At 34.6% G+C, this 22992-nt stretch overlaps 1 pseudogene; it reads left to right on the forward strand.

Annotated features, from left to right (window-relative positions):
• The first annotated feature begins 1318 nt into the window (after positions 1-1318).
• The window catches only part of LOC132521518 (3-ketoacyl-CoA thiolase, mitochondrial-like), a 50204-nt pseudogene continuing 28530 nt past the window's right edge, over positions 1319-22992 (forward strand).

A 22992-nucleotide genomic window follows, 5' to 3' on the forward strand; every position in this document is an offset into this window, starting at 1 on the left:
TACATTTAATGAAATTGAGGTTGCTCATATAACACTCTTAAAATTTAGAAGTACTGTAGTTCCTGAAACTCGGGAAGGAGCGTAAATTTTTTGAAGCTGGCTTTGGGTAAATATTAAGTCATTAGACATCATCTATTAGAAATCCCTGAAATGGAGCACCATGGCATGCTGTTTCATAGCATACTGATAAATTTTATTAGCATCACACTAAAAACAACCCCCAGAAAAGCATTTCCTTAAGTCTCTAAGATAGTTATTTGCCTTTGACTTTTTTGTTTGTTTTGATATGAGAAAGGTTCAGCAACCATAATATTGCAGATCACCTTCTTAGGATTAACTTTTTTTTAGGAGGGTAATTTGTTTTGAGCATTTTACATAGTTGTGAAAAAAATACTGCTGTTCTCTGCATTCAAAACTCCAGCTGATGACAATGAAACTACTCATGTACATTGAGGACAGTATGTTGGATTGAGTATCTAAATTCTTTATATCCCTTATAAAATTTTTTTACTTATGAGTAACTGAAAAGTTACTGGAAAACCATTCACCATTGCTGAGCTGTCACTTGATTATCCTGAACTTAGTAATATTGTAAAAGAAGCATAAAATAGCAAGATGGGGGGGGAAAAGAGGTTAAAAAAAGAACAGTAGTAAAAACTGCAGTTCAGGTTATTAATCGTGTTGAATTGTGTGTTTCTGACAGCTAATAAACCAATAATAAATGTGCTCTCTAAAATTGCATGTGTATCATGATCTGAACCCTCAGTCTAATTCAGGGTCATTGGATTTTACAATCTCATAAGCTTCCAGGACTTTGCCTAGCACATCAAAACAATTGCTTAATGTGTAATATATTCTACAGCTAGCCATCTGCTTACCCTCTTGACCTTTCAAATTTTATAAAAATCCAAGCCCATAATTTCTCACTTCATGAACCACCAGATTTTTGGAATATGTTATATTCCAGGGTTACTTTACCTTTTTATGAAGCCAAAGAGACTCAATATATTGGATAATATTTGGCAGCAACATGCCTTTTCCATTGAAATGGTTATGAGAGCAATCACTAGAGTTAATAAGATTTAGGCTATTTCTATGCACTATGTAGTGAGAGATGCTCATTTAAACAAGTGTCCTAATTGCAGGATTCTTAAACTAAACAGTAGTACAGACTACAGTAATGATGCTAAAAATAGTTGAGAAACAAGAAAAAATGATTCCAAAATATTTATTTTCATTGATAATATGACTTTATATTTACATGAAGAGAATATTATTTTTATATTTGTGGTTTAGTCCGTGAACAATTTACTTAATCATGTGGTCCTCATCACCCCGCACCGCCGCACAGCAGGAGGTGAGCAGCAGCGAGCAAAGTTTCATCTGCCGCTCCCCATGCCCCCGTCGCTGGCATTACCACCTGAACCATCCCCCACCACCCCTGTCCGTGGAGAGATTATCTTCCAGGAAACCAGTCCCTGGTGCCAGAAAGGTTGGGGACCGTTGATTTAACTCACTTACATGAGTGACAGAGCTGGGGGAGATCCCAGAGCTTCTAATTCCTTGTTCAAAACTCCTAGTGTGTACTGACCATGACCTAGCTCTTAGTCTTGAGAAGACAGTGGAGAGGGGGCAGACAAATGTCTAATTAACAGAAATCTAGGTGTTAAGCGATCTTTAATCTTTAGTGATTTCCCCAAGAATCCTCTTTCATCACTTATGACAGTCATATATTTTGATAGAAGATTTGGGGGTCCTAGAAGGATCAAGAAATAACGAGGACTTGCTCACTTCCCTGCCCAGCTTCTTTCTCTCCTCTCTCTCATCTTCTTTTCCCAGAAGAGCCATGGCACTTCTCCCATTACATTAAACAATGTAGTTCTCTCACATTCTGGTCCCCTCCAAATTTATTTTTTTCTTTATGTAAGCTTATAAGGAATTTCTTCTGACCAAATATAATATTTAGCTTCAAGGAAATGCCAGGAAGTGATCAAATCTGAGGGATCTGAAATCAGATAGCTTAGGTTCAAATCCCAGTTTCACCACTTGCTTGCTGTGTAATAAAAGAATACCTATATGGTGGCTTGCCCCTGCCCTCTGTGAAATACTGATAATAGTAGTATATAACCTTATATTATAAATCTTAAAATTTCATATTTTCCTGCTACCTCAACATCCCCACAAACAAGTTGTGAGCACCCCGCCCAGGTGACAGGTACACCAGAATGATAAGGCTGGCCCCTGTCACAAGTTACCCTTCTTGCCCTCATCTGACTGTGACCTAGTGTCATTCAAATGCACCAATGAAATCTCCTCACATCTTTTGCTTGTGTTCTCCAACCTGACCTCTATTAAGGAACTTGCCCACAGGTTCTGAAGCCCACTCTTTGGTGTTCCCAGGGGGTCATGGGTGACTCTGTCTATCTAGAATCTGTGAGCATAATAAACATTGTTTCCCTATGCTTCTCATGTGGCCCTTCTTGTGGCCACACTTAGCTGATCATTTCATGAAAGAATACTGAACACACTTCATAGGGACTTTGTAAAGATTATCTCTCTCTCTCTTACTCTCTCTCCATATATATATATATATATATATATATATATATATATATATATATATATATGGTGAAAAACTGTCTTTACTTCATTATGAAACTGGTGACTTAACTCAAAGAATGTCAGATAAATAAAATGGATAGAAACCATTTATTGAATGACTACTAAGTATTTTATATGATAGTTTATGTGAATTATTTCACTTAAATTTCACAACTGTTAAAATATTGTTCTTCTGACATTTTCCAAGTATGGATGCATTGTCACCAATGAATTATATACATCAAAGAATAGGTCAACTTATGTAACATCTGTATATTATTTTATTATCTGGCTTTGGAAATCAAATACAGAGACTGAGGTTGATAATTGAGAGAGACTTCAAATTGGTCTAGGCTGATGCATGAAGGGCAGATAAGACATATCCCATCAATTTTCCACTTATTACTTTATGATCTATCTGTATTCTGGATTGAAAAGTCTCCACTGAGATTTGCAAAGACATGATCATGACTCTGCCCATTCCAAAATTGAGAATTATAAGATGTGGTCTTCTTTACTTCCTTTCTTCCTTCCTCTTTCATTCTCTCCTTTACTCTTTCCCTCTTTACATTAATCCAAATTGCTTTTCTCAAGAAAAGCATTGAACAAATTTTGGGAGGTTGAGAAATAACATAAAATTCTTTCTCAAGCAATTCCAATTCTGTCAACCATTACACTATTTCAATCATTTAAAAGAAAATTCTTTAAACACTTAGTAAGCATAAAAGTGAACAACCTCCAGGGAACTTCAAATATTCAATCTATTATCATGATAGTCTCATAGAATTATAAGATCTGATACCTATTCTGAATTGACATGGTGTATTATTTATCCTTTTTTTAAAAAGTGTCTTCTTTACAAAGCTATCTGTCAATTGTAGTTGGCTCTGGCCTCTAAAGTATGAAAAATTCTATAATTGCAAAACACTTACAAAGATTTAGAATGATTTCTCACAGCAAAGGGAAGCAGCATTTAATTGAAGCAGTGGAGCAAAACTGAGAAAATCATTCATATTTCAGCAACTGAAAAACAGGATTAAAATAGTGCTTATTACCATTTCTAGCTAGCATTTTCTAACTCACACATACACACACACATGTGCGCACACACTCATACAGGGAATACGTGGAGACATGAAGACCTAGCACTGCTTTCTGTTTTTGTTAAACTCATATTCCAAAGAATAAAGAACTGGATATTACTTGTCAATGTGCTTGGAGGAATACTGTACATCATATTACTGCTCTCCTGTTTTAGTATTTTTTTCCATTTGTTTAAAGATTCCCACTACTTCCATGTATTATATTGATACAAGGCTAAGAGAACTACAAACCCAATTATTCTTGACAGGATTTGTAGTGACCAGGAAATACATCCACTGTGTACTTGCCAGATGTCAAGTTGCAACTCAGAAAATACAACATCTTCTGAGAAAAGGGAGTCCTGAGCTGAGGTACAGCATCCAGTTGTGTTCAGAGAGATGCATAAGCCGTCACTGAAAATAGCCTTCCTTCAGCCTCATGTAAATGAACATGTTCTACTTCTGATTACCTTAATATTCCACAATTACAGCGAAGCCATGGAGAGAAGGCACAGCATTGATCTTCAGCCAGGCATAAAATTATTCATTTTCTAATCAAGCTATACAAGACAGGAAAGTAAAACGAGATAAACACATATTCTTCTATTGTTTTTTTGTGTATCAGTGAGGAATAAAATATAAGATAAACCCATTTTCAAATAAATAACCCACATTTACTCATAACATCTCTCAAATGCAGTAATGAAACCTAAACATCATAAAGAGGAATTACTTTCCTCTAATATGCCATCATATAAATAAGCCTTACATGATGTCACCAGATGGTAAAACAGTAAGATTTATAAATAATTCCCCTTTGCAAGACAAACGTATCCAAATGTTTGAACGCAATACTATATATAGCGTATTAGAATTCGGTGCATTACACTTTCATTTTGCCATTTTACATCTTTCTAAACCATGCTTTTAAAAAGTATATATTTGCTTTTTGCCTTCCTAATGCCAGAAATATTTGAGGTAGTTGATGCCTGTTAGTTTCATTCATTCATCCATTCATTTAAATTTCCACATTATGCGCAAGGAAGAGCAAGAACTATTTCAAACAATTTCAATGTAATTATACATTATTTTTGTCTTTCTATTGTTTTGAATAGCCTCATCAGAGCTCTTCTAAAATCCATAATAATCATAGTCTAGTAGTTTTCCCCAACTTTAAAGTTTAAATGAGAATATAATGAACCAAGCGAAGAAAAGAAAATGTTTTACATGGAACACTATGCTATGTGTTTTAATATGTCATTTCATATAAACATGCCAGCAAACTCACTAATTAAGAGTTTTTATTTTTAAATAAAAAAACTGAACCACCAAAAAATAAAGTAATTTGCACAAATTTACTATTTCAGGTACTGTTGTTTGTCCACCACTAAGTTCCAAAATGTAGTGGTTCAGGAGGGTTTTTGAACATACTGTTCCTTCAGATTAGAACAGTCTTTCTCCAGATTGTCCTAAGGTTGATGCTCTCATTTCTTTTTTAAAAAATTTTATTAAAATATAGTTGATATACAATGTTGTATTGGTTTCAAGTTTACAGCAGAATGATTCAGTTATACATATACATATATATCTATTCTTTTTTAGATTCTGTTCCATTATAGGTTATTATAGGATGTTGAGTATAGTTCTCTGTGCTATATAGTAGGTCCTTGTTTTTTATCTATTTTATATACAGTAGTGTATATATTTTAATCCAAAATTGCTAATTTTTCCCTCCCTACCTTTCCCATTTGGTTACCATAAGTTTGTTTTCTATGTCTGTGAGTCAATTTCTGTTTTGTAAATAAGTTCATTTGTATCATTTTTTTCTAGATTCCACATATAAGCCATACCATATGAGATTTATTTTTCTCTGTCTGACTTACTTCACTTAGTGCGATAATCTCCAGGTCTATCCATGTTGCTGCAAATGGCATTATTTCATTCTTTTTTATGGCTGAGTAATATTCCATTGTGTACATATACCACATCTTCTTTATCCATTCATCTGTTGATGGGCACTTAGGTTGCTTCCATGCCTTGGCATAATAGTGCTGCTATGAACATTGGGGTACATGTATCTTTTTTTTTGCTTTTGCTTTTTTTGCAGTATGCAGGCCTCTCACTGTTGTGGTCTCTCCTGTTGTGGAGCACAGGCTCCGGACGCGCAGGCTCAGTGGCCATGGCTCACGGGACCAGCCGCTCTGTGGCATGTGGGATCTTCCCGGACCGGGGCACGAACCCGTGTCCCCTGCACTGGCAGGCGGACTCTCAACCACTGCGCCACCAGGGAAGCCCTACATGTATCTTTTTGAATTAGAGTTTTCTCCAGATATATGCCCAGGAGTGGGATCCCTGGATCATATGGTAACTCTAATTTTAGTTTTTTAAGGAACCTCTGTACTATTCTCCATAATGGCTGCACCAATTTACATTCCCACCAACAGTGTAGGAGGGTTCCCTTTTCTTCACATTCTCTCAAGCACTTATTATTTGTAGACTTTTTGATGATGGCCATTCTGACCAGTGTGAGGTAATACCTCACTGTAGTTTTGATTTGCATTTCTCTAATAATTACCTATGTTGAGCACCTTTTCATGTACTTCTTGGCTATCTGTATGTCTTCTTTGGAGAAGTGTCTATTTAGATCTTCTTCCCATTTTCGTATTGGGTTGTTTGTGTTTTTAACATTGAGCTGTATGAGCTGTTTGTATATTTTGGAAATTAATCCGCTGTCAGTTGCATCCTTTGCAAATATTTTCTCCCAGTCTGTAGGTTTTCTTTACATTTTGTTTATGGCTTCCTTTGCTGTGCAAAAGCTTTTAAGTTTAATCAGATCCCATTTGTTTAGTTTTGCTTTTATTTCTGTTACTCTAGGGGATGGATCCTAAAAGATATTGCTTCAATTTATGTCAAAATGTGTTCTGCCTAAGTTTTCTTCTAGGAGTTTTATAGTATCGCGTCTTACATTTAAGTCTTTAATCCATTTTGAGTTTATTTTTGTGTATATTGTTGAGAATGTTGTAATTTCATTCTTTTACATGTAGCTGTCCAGTTTTACCAGTACCACTTGTTGAAGAGACTGTCTTTTCTCCATTTTATATTCTTGCCTCCTTTGTCATAGATTAATTGACCATCAGTGTGTGGGTTTATTTCTGGGCTTTCTATCCTGTTACATTGATCTATATTTCTGTTTTTGTGCCAGTACCATATTGTTTTCATTATTGTAGTTTTGTAGTATAGTCTGAAGTCAGGGACTCTGATTCCTCCAGCTCAATTTTTCTTTTTCAAGATTGCTTTGGCTCTTCAGAGTCATTTGTGTCTCCATACAAATTAAAAAATTTTTTGTTCTAGTTCTGTGAAAAATGCCATTGGTAATTTGAAGGGATTGCATTGAATCTGTAGATTGTCTTGGATAGTATAAGTCATTTTGAGAATATTGATTCTTCCAGTCCAAGAATATTGTATATTTTCCAACTGTTTGTGTCATCTTCAATTTCTTTCATCAGCATCTTATAGTTTTCAGAGTACAGGTCTTTTGCCTCCTTAGGTAGGTTTATTCTGAAATATTTTATTCTTTTTGATGCTATGGTAAATGGGATTGTTTCTCTAATTTCTCTTTCTGCTATTTCATTGTTAGTGTATAGAAATGCAACAGATCTCTGTATATTAATTTTTTATACTGCAACTTTACCAAATTCATTGATGAGGTCTAGTCATTTTTTTGGTGGCATCTTTAGGATTTTCTATGTATAGTATCATGTCATGTGCAAAAAGTGACAGTTTTACTACTTCTTTTTCAAATTGGATTCCTTTTATTTATTTATTTTTCTTCTCTGATTGCTGTGGCTAGGGACTTCCAAAACTATTTTGAATAAAAGTGGTGAGAGTTGGCATCCTTGTCTTGTATCTGATCTTAGAGGAAATCCTTTCAGCTTTTCACTGTTGAGTATGATGCTAGCTGTGGGTTTATCATTTATGGCCTTTATTATGTTGAGGTGTATTCCCTCTATGCCCACTTTCTGGAGAGTTTTTATCATAAATGGATGTTGAATTTTATCAAAAGCTTTTTTTGCATCTGTTGAAATGACCATGTGGTTTTTATTCTTCTGTTTGTTAGTGTGGTGTATTACATTGATTGATTTATGGATATTGGAAAGTCCTCACATCCCTGGGATAAATCCCTCTTGATCATGGTGTATGATTGTTTTAATGTATTGTTGGATTGGGTTTGATAGTATTTTTTGAGGATTTTTGCATCTATGTTCATCAGTGATGTTGGCCTGTTGTTTTCTTTTTTTGTGATTTTTGTTTAGTTTTGGTATCAGGTTGATGGTGACCTCATAGAATGAATTTGGGAGCATTCCTTCATCTGAAATTTTTTGGAATAGTTTCAGAAGGATAGGTGTTAACTCTTCTCTAAATGTTTGGTAGAATTCACCTGTGGAGCAATCTGGTCCTGGACTTTTGTTTGTTGGGAGTTTTTAAATTACTGATTCAATTTCAGTACTGGTAACTGGTATGTTCATATTCTCTATTTCTTCCTGGTTCAGTCTTGGGAGATTGTACTTTTCTAAGAATTTGTCCATTTCTTCTAAGTTGTCCATTTTACTGGCATATAGTTGTTCGTAGCAATCTCTCATAATCCTTTGTATTTCTGTGGTGTCAGTTGTAACTTCTCCTTTTTCATTTCTGCTGTTATTGATTTGGGCCCTCTCATTTTTTTCTTGGTGAGTCTGGTTACTGAGACTTGCTTTGTGGCCCAGCATGTGATCTATCCTGGAGAATAGGAAAAAAAAAATCAATGAAAGTAAAAGTTGGTAAAAAATTGATGTAAATTTTTGATGTACAAAATTTACATCAATTTTGTACCAACTTTTACTTTCATTGATTTCTTTTCTTTTTTTTTTAGTCTCTATTTCATTTATTTCTGCACTGATCTTTATGATTTCTTTCCTTTTACTAACTTTGAGTTTTGTTTGTTCTTCTTTCTCTAGTTGCTTTAGGTGTAAAGTTAGGTTGTTTATCTGAGATTTTTCTTGTTTCCTGATGTAAGCTTCTGTCACTATAAGCTTCGCTCTTAGAACTGCTCTTTACTGCTTCCCATAAGTTTTGGGTCGTCATGTTTTTGTTTTCATTTGTCTCTAGGTATTTTTTTATTTCCTGTTTGATTTCTTCAGTGATCCATTGGTTGTTTAGTAGCATATTGTTTAGCCTTCAGGTGTTTGTGTTTTTGCAGTTTTTTTCTTGTAGTTGATTTCTAATCTCATAGTGTTGTGGTTGGAAAACATACTTGATATGATTTCAATTTTCTTAAAGTTACTGAGGCTTGCTTTGTGGCCCAGCATGTGATCTATCCTGGAGAATAGAAAAGAATGTGTATTCTGCTGCTTTCAAATGGAATTCTCTAAAATTTCAGTTAAGTCCATCTGCTCTAATGTGTCATTTAAGACCTCTATTTCTTTATTAATTTTCTGTCTGGATGATATGAACATTGGTGTAAGTAGGGTGTTAAGGTCCCCCACTATTATTTTGTTACTGTCAGTTTCTCCTTTTATGTCTGTTAACATTTGCCTTATATATTGAGGTACTCCTATGTTGGGTGCATATATATTTACAATTTCTTATTCTCATTTCTTATTTCATTTAAGTCTGAGAAAATGTCATCTCTTTTCTGAACATCCTATCTGGACTAGCATGTCAGCTCAACTTCCTCACTTTCTGTATTATTATTTTGATCTTTTTCTCCATAGGACTTATAACTATGTTAACTTATAGCATATGCTTGTTTTCTTATTACTATCAGTCTTTCTTGCTAGAACACAAGTTAAAGAAGAGTAGAACTATGTGACTTTTTCTGAAGGCTCTTCAGTGCCTTGAATAGGATGGAGCATATCAAACTGCAAAATTCATATTAAATATTTGTTGAATAAATGAACAAATTGATAAAGCAATGTTTAGATTAAATAATAATACCAAAAATGTGGGGAGAAGATAATTATTTGGAAATATACACAGAGAAAAGTTAAATAATCCAGATTTAGGAAATAAAAACTAGACAGCAAATGCACAGACCCCTTTCTCCAGCCCTCCTCTTTCTGAGGCCACAAGATGGCTTCTTTCTCCCTACTTGAGATTTCAAATTCCTATTAGAGAGAAACTGATTGGCTCAACCTTAGATCAGGTAACTATACCTGGATGAGACCACTCTAGCCAGCATGGCACAGTCACACAATATGGGCACTGTCACTGATAATACAGTTTCATATACTATTGCTATTCCCAGGGATGAGAAAGTTTTGAGCTCAGCAGATAACTAAGGAGACAACTACCACTTAATGCTAATCATAAGAAATAAACGGACTTTTAAAATTCCTGTATTTACAGTAGTTTTCATGTTCTAGTGATGAAATACTTTATCTTTCAGTTTGATATGATTTTAACAATTTCTCTATTAATATATATTTATTCTGGAAGATTTGAAGATCAGTCATTTATTGCTTAGTCACGATTTATTTGGATTAATTGAGATTGTCTTATTATATCAAAAATTTGAGAGAAGTGAATATTGTTAAAAAAGAATTGATTGTATATTTTAGTATACCTTGTTGTTGTAAAGACAAAGAGAGAAAGCAGCTTTAGATAATAGAGGGTAATATGAGAAGTTCAACATCAAATGTATTTCATAAGTTAGAAGAACTATGTGAAGGTTTTTTTGTTTTTAAGTTTATTCAACTGAAATAGTTCACACATTCTTGACACCAATGTTTGAGAGTATTAGTTTCTCCATATCCTTCCCAGCATAGCTACATAAAGTTTAGTGTACAATAGAGGAAAAACTACTTACTTTAAATTTTGCAATAGCTCAACCAGTTTAGTTTTACTGTATGGCTCAACCTCTAGTTTTACTGTAAAATTGTAGAAAGTATAAAATGACTATGGAAATATTGATGAAAATTCACAAAGGCAAGGCACAATGTTATGTTGAAATGGTAGTTGAACGGGATAGAAATTGGACAGAAATGGGTTTTAATCTCTGACCTATCCATATGAGACTGAGCTTGGAAAATACTTATGAGTCTTGAAATACTTATGTGTAAAGTGAGAATAATTAGTCCACAGTGATATTTAAAATCATATGAGGTAATATATTAAAAATACCACAATTTTTTTTTTTTGTAAAAGACAGTTTAAATAAATGACAAAATTAGCTTTGGAAAAATACATGAGAAATTGATGTTGCTGGATGCCTCTGGGGAGAAGAACTGAATGAATTTTCCAAGAATGAGAAAAAGAATTTTTTGTATACCTTTGTATACTCTTTTGGTTATGAACCATGGGAATGTATAGCCAATACAAAGACGAATAAATGATGTTGAAAGCCAAATAAAATGTCCCCTTCTCTATCCTTCCTGATTCTTTAGAGAGACCACAAGTAAAAGAAATTTGACACATAGGTAAAATGTCTTAGCAGGTAAGACATTATGTTTTAAATATGTAAGCATTGAATAAAGTTAAATCATTTAGATTATAAAAATATTTTTTCATCTCCTCTATTTAGTCTCTTTTATTTGGGTTTAGGATTAAAGTATTAAGACTGATTGTTAGTAAAAACCATAGTCAACTGAAAATTGCCTATTTTTCACTTTTAATATATGTTAGACTACCTGAAAAGCATAAAAATACTAGGCAAAAGTATTTTTACTATATAAAATGTGCTTATTATATAAAATAGTAACTACCTGCTTTGTTCTTTATGTTTAATGAGTCTTGTGTTTAACCTATTTTTGTCTAATCTTTAGCACAAATATTCATTCAATATTCAACGTTTTTCTAACAGTTTAGAAAATTAAGAAAAACAAATATTAAACATGTTCATGTTTATTCAGCAGCAGACACCCAGTGCTCTATTCCTGTTAAATGGCTTATCCGTGTAGTAATCAGATTGCTTTTGAAAGGTAAAAGTGCCAAGTACTCAGGTTAGTCTTCGTATGTTAAATAATGTGTTCTAGCCTGCAAACTATTTCTTCCTATACCAAATAACTCAAAAACAATTATTCACAATGATTATGCAGGGAAATTATTTTAGGATATTGTTAACTGAAGCTCAATAATACTTTCAGTTATAAAATAACCTCTCATACCTGTGCAGTGCTTTACACTTTCACATGTTATCATCTGATTTGATTTGATTATCTTTAAATGGCATATGGCTCTTTAACAAAGACAATAGTGATTCAGTTTCTTCCCAGGGCTGAACATGGCATAAGATAAAAATAAAATTTGACGTGAACAAAACATGTAATCCAGCAGGATATGGAGTTTAAAACAGATCTTTTTTTTCCCATTGAAAATCAAATTTGCCACAGACATCGTAATGCCCAAAGGATAATGCTAGAAATGCTATGCAGAGTTAAAAATTATGTCTGTGTTTTGCTGGCACTTATGTTCAAGTATAGTTGTCTCATCACATTTTAAAACGGGCAAAATTCCATTTTGACAGATGGACAAAAGCAGTAAATGCCAACTTTCAGTGTGTCAGAATCATGTACAAAAGGCTTGCTTAGAAGGCCAAGAGAATGAAAATGTTCTAAAATTCATCTATTCTGCTATTAAAAATAAAACATTGCTACTTCAGTTAAGTCTTGTGTCATTTAGGATTACCAGTTAATCACACCTTCAACATTATGGCAATTATGAATAACCACAATAACAAAAATTGCATTGATTTGATAAATCCAGGGATGGCGTACAATGCTTCAGAAAGTAGAGAGCATTACAAAGGAAAGTCTAGAAACAAATTGAAAGGGATGCTGAGAAAGGGATAAAAGCATTAAAGGTATTGTTAGAGACCTTGGCCTTTAAAGACTTATTCAGTCTTGAGATTCAGAGACTATATTACTTTTTTCTCCTGTGCAGTTTTGTAGACACTAAGTAGAGCAAAATGATACTACATACAATCCCTAAAATTATTTTGTATTGTAAAAATGCAAATGGCAATTTCAATTTATTTTAGGCTTTTATTCAAAAAATAGGCATCAGCTGATTTTTATATTAAGAATATATATTCCTTGGGGGGATTTTTAAAATGGATAAATTAATGCATAAAAAAGTCAAAAGTTGGGTTAATGTTAGGTTGTAGCATTTTTGACTAAATTTTTTTTTGACTAAATTGCAAGCTATTTGATTAAGAATAGTAAAGCAAGCATTTCACCATCCCAGGTGTGTTAGTTTTTGTTTTTGTTTTTCTCCCTATGGCTGAAGTAACAAGTCACTACAAACAAGGGTTGAAAATAACAGAAATTTATTATCTTACAGTTCTGAAGGTTAGATGTTGCACACAGATCTCACTGGGCTAAAATCAAAATATTGGCGGAGTTGCATTCTTTCCTGGGATCTCTAGGAAAGAATCAATTTCCTTGCTTTTTCCAGCTTCTAGAGATTGCTCCAATTAGTTAAATCGTGCCCCCTAACTCCATCTTCAAAGCCAGCAACTTTACATCTCTCTTATTGTTCTTCTATAGTCACATCTGCCTCTGACTCTCTTTTTCTGCTTCCCTCTTATAGTTTTAAGTATCCTGTGATTACATTGGACCTTCCTAGATAATCCAAGAAAATGTCTCTAATTTAAAGCCAGCTGATTAGCAACCTTATGTCCGTCTTCAATCTTAATTCCTCTTTACTGTGTAATTTAGCATATTCATATGTTCCATGGATTAGTATGTGAACATTTTTTGTAAAGGTAGTTACTATTGTACCTATCACAGTGTGCCCTCTAGGCTGCAAAAATGCATGTCTATCCTACATGAAAAATACATTCACCTCTCATCAAGATCTCCAAAAAGTCTCAACCCATTAGAGCATCAACTCAAAGTGCAAAATCTCAATTTAATCACAGCAGTTAAAAAAGTCCCAAATTTTATCAGCTAAATCATCTGAATTAGATAGATTTGGATGAGGCTTTGTCTGTAATTCATTCTGGAGCAAAATTCTTTTCCATCTGTGGACCTGGGAAACAAGAAAATAAGCTATCTATTCCTAGAATACAATAGTAAGAAAGAAATAGGAGTAATGGTAGATATTTCTGTTCAAAAAAAAGGTGAAAATGGGGTTTCCCTGGTGGCTCAGTGGTTGAGAGTCCGCCTGCCGATGCAGGGGACGTGGGTTCGTGCCCCGGTCCAGGGGGATCCCATATGCCGTGGAGCGGCTGGGCCCGTGAGCCATGGCTGCTGAGCCTGCGCATCCGGGGCCTGTGCTCCGCAAGGGGAGAGACCGCAACAGTGAGAGGCCTGCGTACTGCAAAAAATAATAATAATTTAAAAAGGTGAAGATGGAAGGAAAAAAGGAAACATTAGTGCCAAGCATTATCAAAATCAAGCTGGGTAAACTCCATTAGGTTTTAAGGCCTGTGAATAGGTGGTGCCACTCTGCACTCCAGGCCCATGACTCCACTCACTGAGTCATCCTTCTATTTTCATTAAAGATCACATGTTTGCAGCTGAGTAGTTTTATCAGACTTGCCTTTAGACATCTGAAAGTACAACAGCCTTTTTTTCTTTTTTTAATAAATGTGTTTATTTATTTATTGTTGGCTGAGTTGGGTCTTCATTGCTGTGCATAGGCTTTATCTAGTTGTGGTGAGTGGGGGCTACTCTTTGTTGTGGTGTGCGGGCTTCTCGTTGCGGTGGCTTCTCTTGTTGCGGAGCACAGGCTCTAGGCGCATGGGCTTCAGTAGTTGCATCACGCAGGCTCAGTAGTTGTGGCTTGCAGGCTCTAGAGCTCAGGCTCAGTAATTGTGGCACACGGGCTTAGTTGCCTCACAGCATGTGTGATCTTCCCGGACCAGGGATTGAACCCGTGTCCCCTGCATTGGCAGGTGGATTCTTAACCACTGTGCCACCAGGGAAGTCCTCAACATCCTTTTTTTATTTCACATACTCTCTCTGTCCTTTCAGGTCCAAAATGCAGTGTTTCTTCTAGTTTAAAATTCTCAAGAATTTTGTGGGTCTCCTGTATGTATGAGGTGTATGTCAGAGAAATTCACTCCATTGGGGAAGAGATCCCTCCACAGATTTTTCTTAAATAACCTCATATCTATTTTTGTCTTCTGCTGAGATGGCTCAGGGGATCTATTCATAACATACTTAATATCTTCTGATTGCTTTTTCTGCAACTAAATACTCTGACCTTTTGTTCTTTCTGAAGTGCTAAATTTGAAAAAAATTGTGAGGAATTTGGCTACAAGCCGAAAACCTATTGGGATCTTTTGGGTCCAACTATAGACAATTACAGGGCAGGCTTCTTGAGAATAATCTGTTCCCCACACACCAGATTTGGTACACATCCAAGGCCTTGCAGTTTTCTAGACTTTCATTCAAAGGCTCAGCACCGCTCGCTTCCATAGGTCAGCCATGTTCATATGCATAGCTGCATTCCTAACCCAGGGGCCTCTATTCTGACACCTTTTAATCAGAGGCCTCAGTTGAGAAAATTCCCAGGCTCCTACACTAAAACCTCATTATTGGAGGCTTTGGCTATCTCCCTACTTCCTAGCTCAAGGTTTCATAAATAGACAGAAGCCTATATTTATCAGGGCTCTTTGACAGTGACGTGATTCTCTTTGTCTGCCCTGTATCCACTTGACTTTCCTGGTGCTCTTCCATGGGGAAAAATGGAACATAAGTGAGCGAGTGCTTCTTTTTGCCCCTTGAGTTCACTGTTGCTGTAAGTAAGTGAAGGCTTATTTGCTACTTTCCGTTTAGCTTGTTGTTCTAATTGACTACCTCAACTCCTGAGTCCTTAGCATTTTCTCTAGGAAGAGTGAATCTCTTAACTGTAGAGTCCTTTGCTATCTAGGAAGGCTGAAAAATTTCTGAATCATCAAGTTCTGCTTTCATTTTTGTTTAATAGTTCTTCCATTAATCCATCTCTTTCCTCTCTCATTTTACTGTGAGCAGTAAGAAGAAACCAGGTCATACCTTTAACACTATGCTTGAAATTCTTTCAGATAAATGTCCATTTTCTCCATTTACAAGTTCTGCTTTCCATATAATAGTGGGACCTCATTCCACTAAGCTTTCTTTCACTGTACAGCAAGGAGCCTCTTTCCCAGATTTCCAATAGCACTTCCCCATTTCCTTCTGAACTTTTACCAGCAGTGCCTTTAGTGTTCATATTTCTATAGTCTATTCAGAACAGTAGGTATTCTCTAAGGCAATACATGTTTTTTCTACCATGCTCCTGACTTTGTTTTTGTTTTTTTAATTTTTAAATTTAATTTAATTTTTATTTTTAGCTGTGTTGGGTCTTCATTGCTGTGCACGGGCTTTCTCTAGTTGCAGCGAGTGGGGGCTACTCTTTGTTGTGGTGCACAGGGCTTCTCACCATGGTGGCTTCTCTTGTTGCGGAGCACAGGCTCTAGGCGTGCAGGCTCAATAGTTGTGGCTCACAGGCTTAGTTGCTCCGCAGCATGTGGGATCTTCCCGGACCAGGGCTCGAACCCTTGTCCCCTGCATTGGCAGGGGGATTCTTAACCACTGCACCACCAGGGAAGCCCCTGACTTTGTTTTGAGCCCTCCCTAGCACAGCTGTTAGCATCCATATTACTACTAACAGTTTATTCAAGGAAATCTAGATGTTTTCTATCAAAACCCTTGAAATTCTTTGATCTATAATATTTTTCTATAGCCTTGTAACAATTTACCAAAATTTAGTGGCTTAAACCAACACGAATTTATCATCTTACATTTCTGTAGGTCAGAAGTCTGATTTGGTTCTCACTGGATTAAATTCAAGGTGTTGACAGGACTTCATTGCCTTTTGAAGGCTCTGGTTAGGTGAGGGAAGGGAATCCATTTCCTCATCTTGTCAAGCTTCTACAATCCACCTGCATTTATTGGATCATGACCCCCTTCCTCCATCTTCAAAGTGTGCAATATTGTATTTCTCTGACCATTCTTGCACAATCACATCTCCCTCTGATTCTCTTCTTCTACCTTCCACATATACTTTTAAGGACTTTTGTGATTACATTGGATCCACCTAGATAATCGAGGATAACGCCCTCATTTTAAGGTCACTTGATTAGCAACCATAACTTCATCTGCAAGCTTAATTCCCCTTTGCTGTATAATCTAACATATGCACAGGTTTCAGGAATGGACATCTGTGAAAGGCTATTATTCTCCCTACCACATTAAGTTTAAGGTAGACATTATAGTTGAAGGTATATTGACTACAGAAAGTAGCAAATCCACTTACTAAATATCTCATGGCATTTCTGCAAAATGGTATCACATGTAGAAATTTTTTCAAATGCCAACACAGAGATTCCCATTCTGTAACTTTAGGGTAGGGCAAGTAAATTGGTATTAAAAATATATATTTCAGCCAAGTTTGCAATAAAAAATTTAACAAGGTCTCAATTGTTCTGAGATATATTGTGATGTATCCTTCCATAGAACTTGTAACAGTTGCAAGAAAAAGCGTGCAAAGATAATCTGAGCATTACTCATGATACCTAGGTTTCAGGTTGTTTTCTGCCATCAGAGGTCTATATAGGACCTTGATTTCTCTAACATAAATTTTACTTTCTGGGATGTGGAGAATCTTTGGAAATATGATGAGACAACTATATTGGAAGTGTTTTGTTAACTTAAGTGTGCTAAATTTTTATTATTATATTTTCCTATCTTTAAGCAACCGAAGTTCAAAATTTAACAGCATGGACTTTTTTTCCAAAAATGATTGCCATGGTGTTTATTTAGATCTTCCAACATGTCCACAAAGATGCTGAGATAGTTTTAAGTCTAACTTTTGTAAACTAGACACTGCTTCATTGTCCTTATTAAGTTTTTTGGCATTTTGGTAAAGATATTTAAACTATGCTTTAAATATCCCTTTTCTCAGCTATAACAATACCTCAACTTAATTATGGTGTCAATATCTTAGATCTAAGGGCATTCAATTTCAGGACAATACATTGAAATTCATTACTTTAAAGCTTTCTTGCATTAAATGAGTAATAAGGGAAAGTTTGTTTGTTCACTTGCTTATTTTTGATTCAGTGTCCATGTACTTGCTTAAAACTTGTCACAGTATCACCAATTGCTATTTTCTGTTATTAAAACCTATGACCAAATATATTATATACAGATGTAAAAAATGTTTTTTCTACCCCAAATACATTTTCATCAAAAGGAAAAAAGAAATCCTGAGTAGCAATAAGTTAAACTACAAAACTAGCACAAGTTTTTTGGTAGCATTAACCTAATCAGGTGATTACATATTTAGATATTTACCAGGAGTTACAGAGACAAAAATGTCACCGAATAAGTAAGAAAGCCAGCAAACTCACCTTACCTACAGATTCTCTGATCAGCATATCTTGTATTTCACTGTGGGTGCTAAAGGCTTGCACTATCCACCTCCCTTCCTCGATTAATATTTGAACTGATGCTTGTCCTAGAAGAAAGAAATGTCAAGAAGCGAGACACCTTCAAATTCAGTCTTCATAATTATTGTAGCCAAATTTGGAGGGGATAAGATTTCTTTCAGTATCTTCCCAGGGCCAAATATGGTGTGAAACTTAAAATGCCAATACTATAATACAATTACTACACTATTTACTTCTGGATTTATATTACAGACATTGAAACACGTTTTGAAAAGAGGTGTGAATATTAATGTATTTATGTTGTTATTCCCCTAGTATCAGTGAAAAGATCATGTGCAAAGAGATTAGATGACCTCCAAGATCCCAGAGTGACACTGCAGTGAAAGTAGCTCAGTCAGTTCAAAACTATGTTTATTAAAGATCTCCAATACTTGCCTTAAAAAAAATTAATCAAATAGTCAAATCTTATAATAAGACACACAAAAAACCCTTAAAATTTGTGAAATGAGTTCAGGAATTGTAAGAAAAGTAATTGGTATCTTCAAAACTTCCTTTCAAGCATCACAGGACTAAAACATAATAAGAGAGAATGAACTGTGTTTGAACTCTACAGACTAACACTTTTCATCATTGTTAATATGTTTCACTTACATTAACAGTTCTCTGTGAGTTCCCTCTTGTGGCTAATCTAAAATATAAAACGACATTTTCTTCATTTACCTATGATGGTACTGCATTAGGGAGATAACACACTATAACTGCCAGCTGTATGAGAGATCTGTGTTTCAAATTCTTTTCTGGAGTAGTTTCTTAAATCTGTTGGGGATTAACATACGTATTTTATGCCACTGTTATAGAAAGAAATATATTTTGCCAATTATTTTTCCTAGTTATTTCCAAACATATCAAAAGAATTGTAAACTAAATTATAACTCAAATATTTTCCTAGGAAATAGTAAAAGGTTTTCTATTTACGTATAATATAGAAGCATATGAAGCACTTTTTTTTTTTTTTTTTTTTTTTTTGCTTCAGAGGAGAAATACTGTTACAACTGTTTTGGAATATTTTGGGGACTTAAGACAATCTATATTTTATGCTTTAGAGCTGTGCTACTATGTGTCCTCATCCTACAACCATTTTATCTCTACCATTCATATCGCATGATTTCCTGTATTAGGATACAATCATTTAGGTTCATATATAGTTTATCTTCTTAATAAATTATAATCATCGTGCAAGATTCATATGGGATTGAACTCTACACATTCCCCAAACTCTTAGTTCAGTGCCCTAATATATGGTCAGTAAATAATATGAATTCAATTATGAATTCTCATAATCATGAAATTTTATTGGATATATATTATATTTAGATAAATATGAATAATGCAAAATATTTAATTTCAATAAAAAGATGGTCTATCTATATTTAAAAAATAATATAAAATTTTTGTTTACTTTTCATTCACAGTTGTAATTGGTGATTTGTTATCATATGCATAGAAACTTCATGGTAAATTATCTGCACTAGACTAACTACTGGGCTTTCTTACAATAAAACCAATTATGTATCATGACTTCTAAAAATGACAATCAAATAGGATATTAGCAAAGGCTATATTGATTAGACATTAGTGTAGATTGAATTGTAAATGCACAAAAGAGATTAATTAATAAACATATTATCAATTAACACAAGAGATTAATTAATAAACATATTATCAATTAACACAACAAAAGAGCGCATAGAACTTACAGAGTGAAGAGTGGCTCCAAAGGAGGCAATAAGGGCAGAGTACTCATCTCTGACTGAACACAATGATTGCCTGGAGAGCCCCCCTGCTCAGAGATCCTATTTAAGTGACCTGGGGGGTGGCCCTGACATCAATAGTTTTTAAAAGCGTCTGTTCTATACAAACAAAGCTGAAGGCCGCTGGTGTAGATTTCAGCATGATGCAGATGATGCAGTGACTTGTCAGTGTTACTAAGGATTTGAAATTCATCCTCAGGCAATGGAAAGTTACTACGGGGTTTTAATCAGGGCAGCCATAAATTCTCATTTGGTTATTGTAGGGAGAGTAAATTATACAGAAGAAAAGACAGAAATGGAAAAACTAGTTAGAGATCTGGTCCAAAAGAGGGAAAACAGTGGTCTAGAGTAGTATGATGGCAAAGAACAAAAAGAGAAGTATAAGTAATTGACACAGTGGTTAAAGGTACAGACTTGAGTAATTCTTTCTCCATCCTTCTTAGCAGTGTGACCTCAAGTGGTTACCTTCCTCTTTTGCCTCTGTTTTCACTATCTATAAAATAAGAATGATAATGTTAAATTAAATGTGTAGCTATAAGGATTATATGAGCTAACTTAGTAAGATGTTTTGCAATATAGAGTAAACACTTATTATATATCAGCTATATAATTTTGTTTAAGTGGATTGGCTTAAAAGATAATTTGAATAACAATGATTCATTGAGATATTCATTCATCTATTAAGAAGAATATTGCATGTACAAAAGAGAATAGATATAAAGCTTTCTCCTTTCTAAGAGGAAGTATATTGGAGGTCTTATTTTGCTGGTCAATATTGATAATGAAAAGTGGAAGAAGCAAAGTTAGGAAAAGATACCAAAATAGTAATTCGAGAAAGACCCCTCATGGAACAACCATTAAGGATTTTGGAATTCAATAATGTAAAATCCCATTACATTACAAATTTATTCCTGACTTGATATTTTTTTCACTTTGACTTATATAACTTGAATCTATTTTTAAAAGAGCACATCAAAATAATTTATTATAAGATTAAAGAGGTATTTTATTTCTAAAGCATATTATTGTGTGTGATCTATTTTCAAAAGATTTTAAGAAATAATTCAAATTATTTCTTATAATAATGGTTACTTTGAGATCAGAAAGAAATGCTAAAGAATGATAGGAGGGAGGGGCCAATCAGTTAAGAGGGAAATTACAAACATTAAAAGGCAGGAAATCTGGAGTGATATCCTTAAATAGGTAAGAGGAGGAAAAGATCTACTACAGAATAGAGGGACTGGCTTTCTCCAGAACCGTGGACACCTTGTGCACAGGAACAAGTACAAAGCAGAGGACATGCCACAGATGCAAGTAGTTAAGATGTGTATGTGGACAGGGGAGAGGAAGCTAGTTGTATAAGTTTACTTCTGATTACTTCCATTTTTATCAATGCAATATACACATAAGACCATCAGTAAAGATGGGGGAAGAGGTGTTGGAAGTTTGAAGTTTAAAGAAGGCATAGAAACAAATATATGTCTGAATTCTCATTTTCAAAGCAAACTTATTTTAACTACATTTTATATACACTTTATTTTTGATGATTTTTTCTTATTACACAAATGTTGAGCATATTTAAGTGCAATATATATTTTAAGAAGTTTTTAATTAAGTAAAATGATTTTATTACTGAAAATATATGTTTATAAAATAAAAAGTACTAGATATTTAGATCTTAGCTTCTTTGACTTTTCCTCAGCTTTCCAGAAAAATCTAAATTGACATTTCTGTGATGTCCTATTAACCTTTTGTGTTTTGAAGAATATATTTGTAGTCCAGAGATTTAAAAACTGCACTGATGTAGCACTAGGTAATGGTCATCAACAGGAAAATCATATAGTGTCCCTTAGTATCCATGAGAGATTGGTTCCAGGAGCTCCCATGAGTATCAAAATCTAGGGATGCTCGGGTCCCTCATATGAAATGGTACAGGAGAGTCAGCCTTCTTTATCCGTGAATGCTCTGCATATACTGAGGGCCAACTGCACTATATTCTCCAAATCAGGAAATATTTGAGTGAAAGGAGGCACTGGTAATAATTGAGCTGGAGCAACAGGTATAAATTTGGGCTGTCCTAGGCTAACCAGAATCTACATTCAAGAGCAAGTTTTAAAAGGTATGGGGTTAGAGATGATCTCTGATACTTAGTTATGAGGCTTTATGGAGAGAAAAACAATGTTCTGATTTGGTAAGACTCACTAGTACTGCACTGTACCATGAAGAAGGCTATATTTTTTCAAGATTTTTATAAATTCTCACAGTGACATATACTACAGTAAAGAACTAGGCTTCCTTTAGGCAGTAACAAAAAGGGAGGCAATATATCTAAATCAACAAATTCTCTCCAGCCTATAATAAAATGGATATCCCAGAATAGCATTCTCTTACGATGGCAAAAACTAAGCTGTGGCAAAATTATGTTTTCAGAGTCCTTTTCTGTTTTCTTTATGTTATCTTAGTGTAAAAAATTAATTTATTAAATGTTCAAAGTGGAATTGTACTCTTCTTCTTCTTTTTTGATTATAAAGATTTATATTCTGATGTCTTGGCTAGTTAACCCCACTATTGAAAGGATTCTATTAATTGCCCAGAGTAATCACATTCTCTGTACACTGCAAGGGCCTTTTAGAAAAACTGTAATACAAGTTTAGCATCAATAAATTATTATAGAAATAGCTTTTTTTCATGTTATGAGTGCATGTCCTCAATCAATGATAGATCAATATTAGTTCCAGTGGTTAATAATACAATTAACATATTACCATCATCAATCATCATCACGTAACATAGAAAGTAATTTTTGATAAGTGTGTATAGAAGCTTAACACTGGTGCTTCTACATGCTGTTACTATTGTATGCAGTATGTCACCTAAAGTTACCACTATCTCCTCACTGATGCTTAACTCCTTTATCTCTCTTCAACCTCATACCTAGCCAGTTAGCAAGATTGTTTAATTGGCCAACAAACCTTTCTATAATCCACCTAATGATCTTCTTTCCGTTGGCCCTAACTCTAGATCACTGCCATCCCTTTTCTATATTAGAGACCATTAAATTTCCTCCCTGGCTTCTGTCTTATTCACAGCTGCTTCTAAGGGAAAT

Source organism: Lagenorhynchus albirostris, chromosome 6 (assembly GCF_949774975.1).
Source record: "Lagenorhynchus albirostris chromosome 6, mLagAlb1.1, whole genome shotgun sequence".
In the NCBI taxonomy this organism is placed as follows: domain Eukaryota; kingdom Metazoa; phylum Chordata; class Mammalia; order Artiodactyla; family Delphinidae; genus Lagenorhynchus; species Lagenorhynchus albirostris.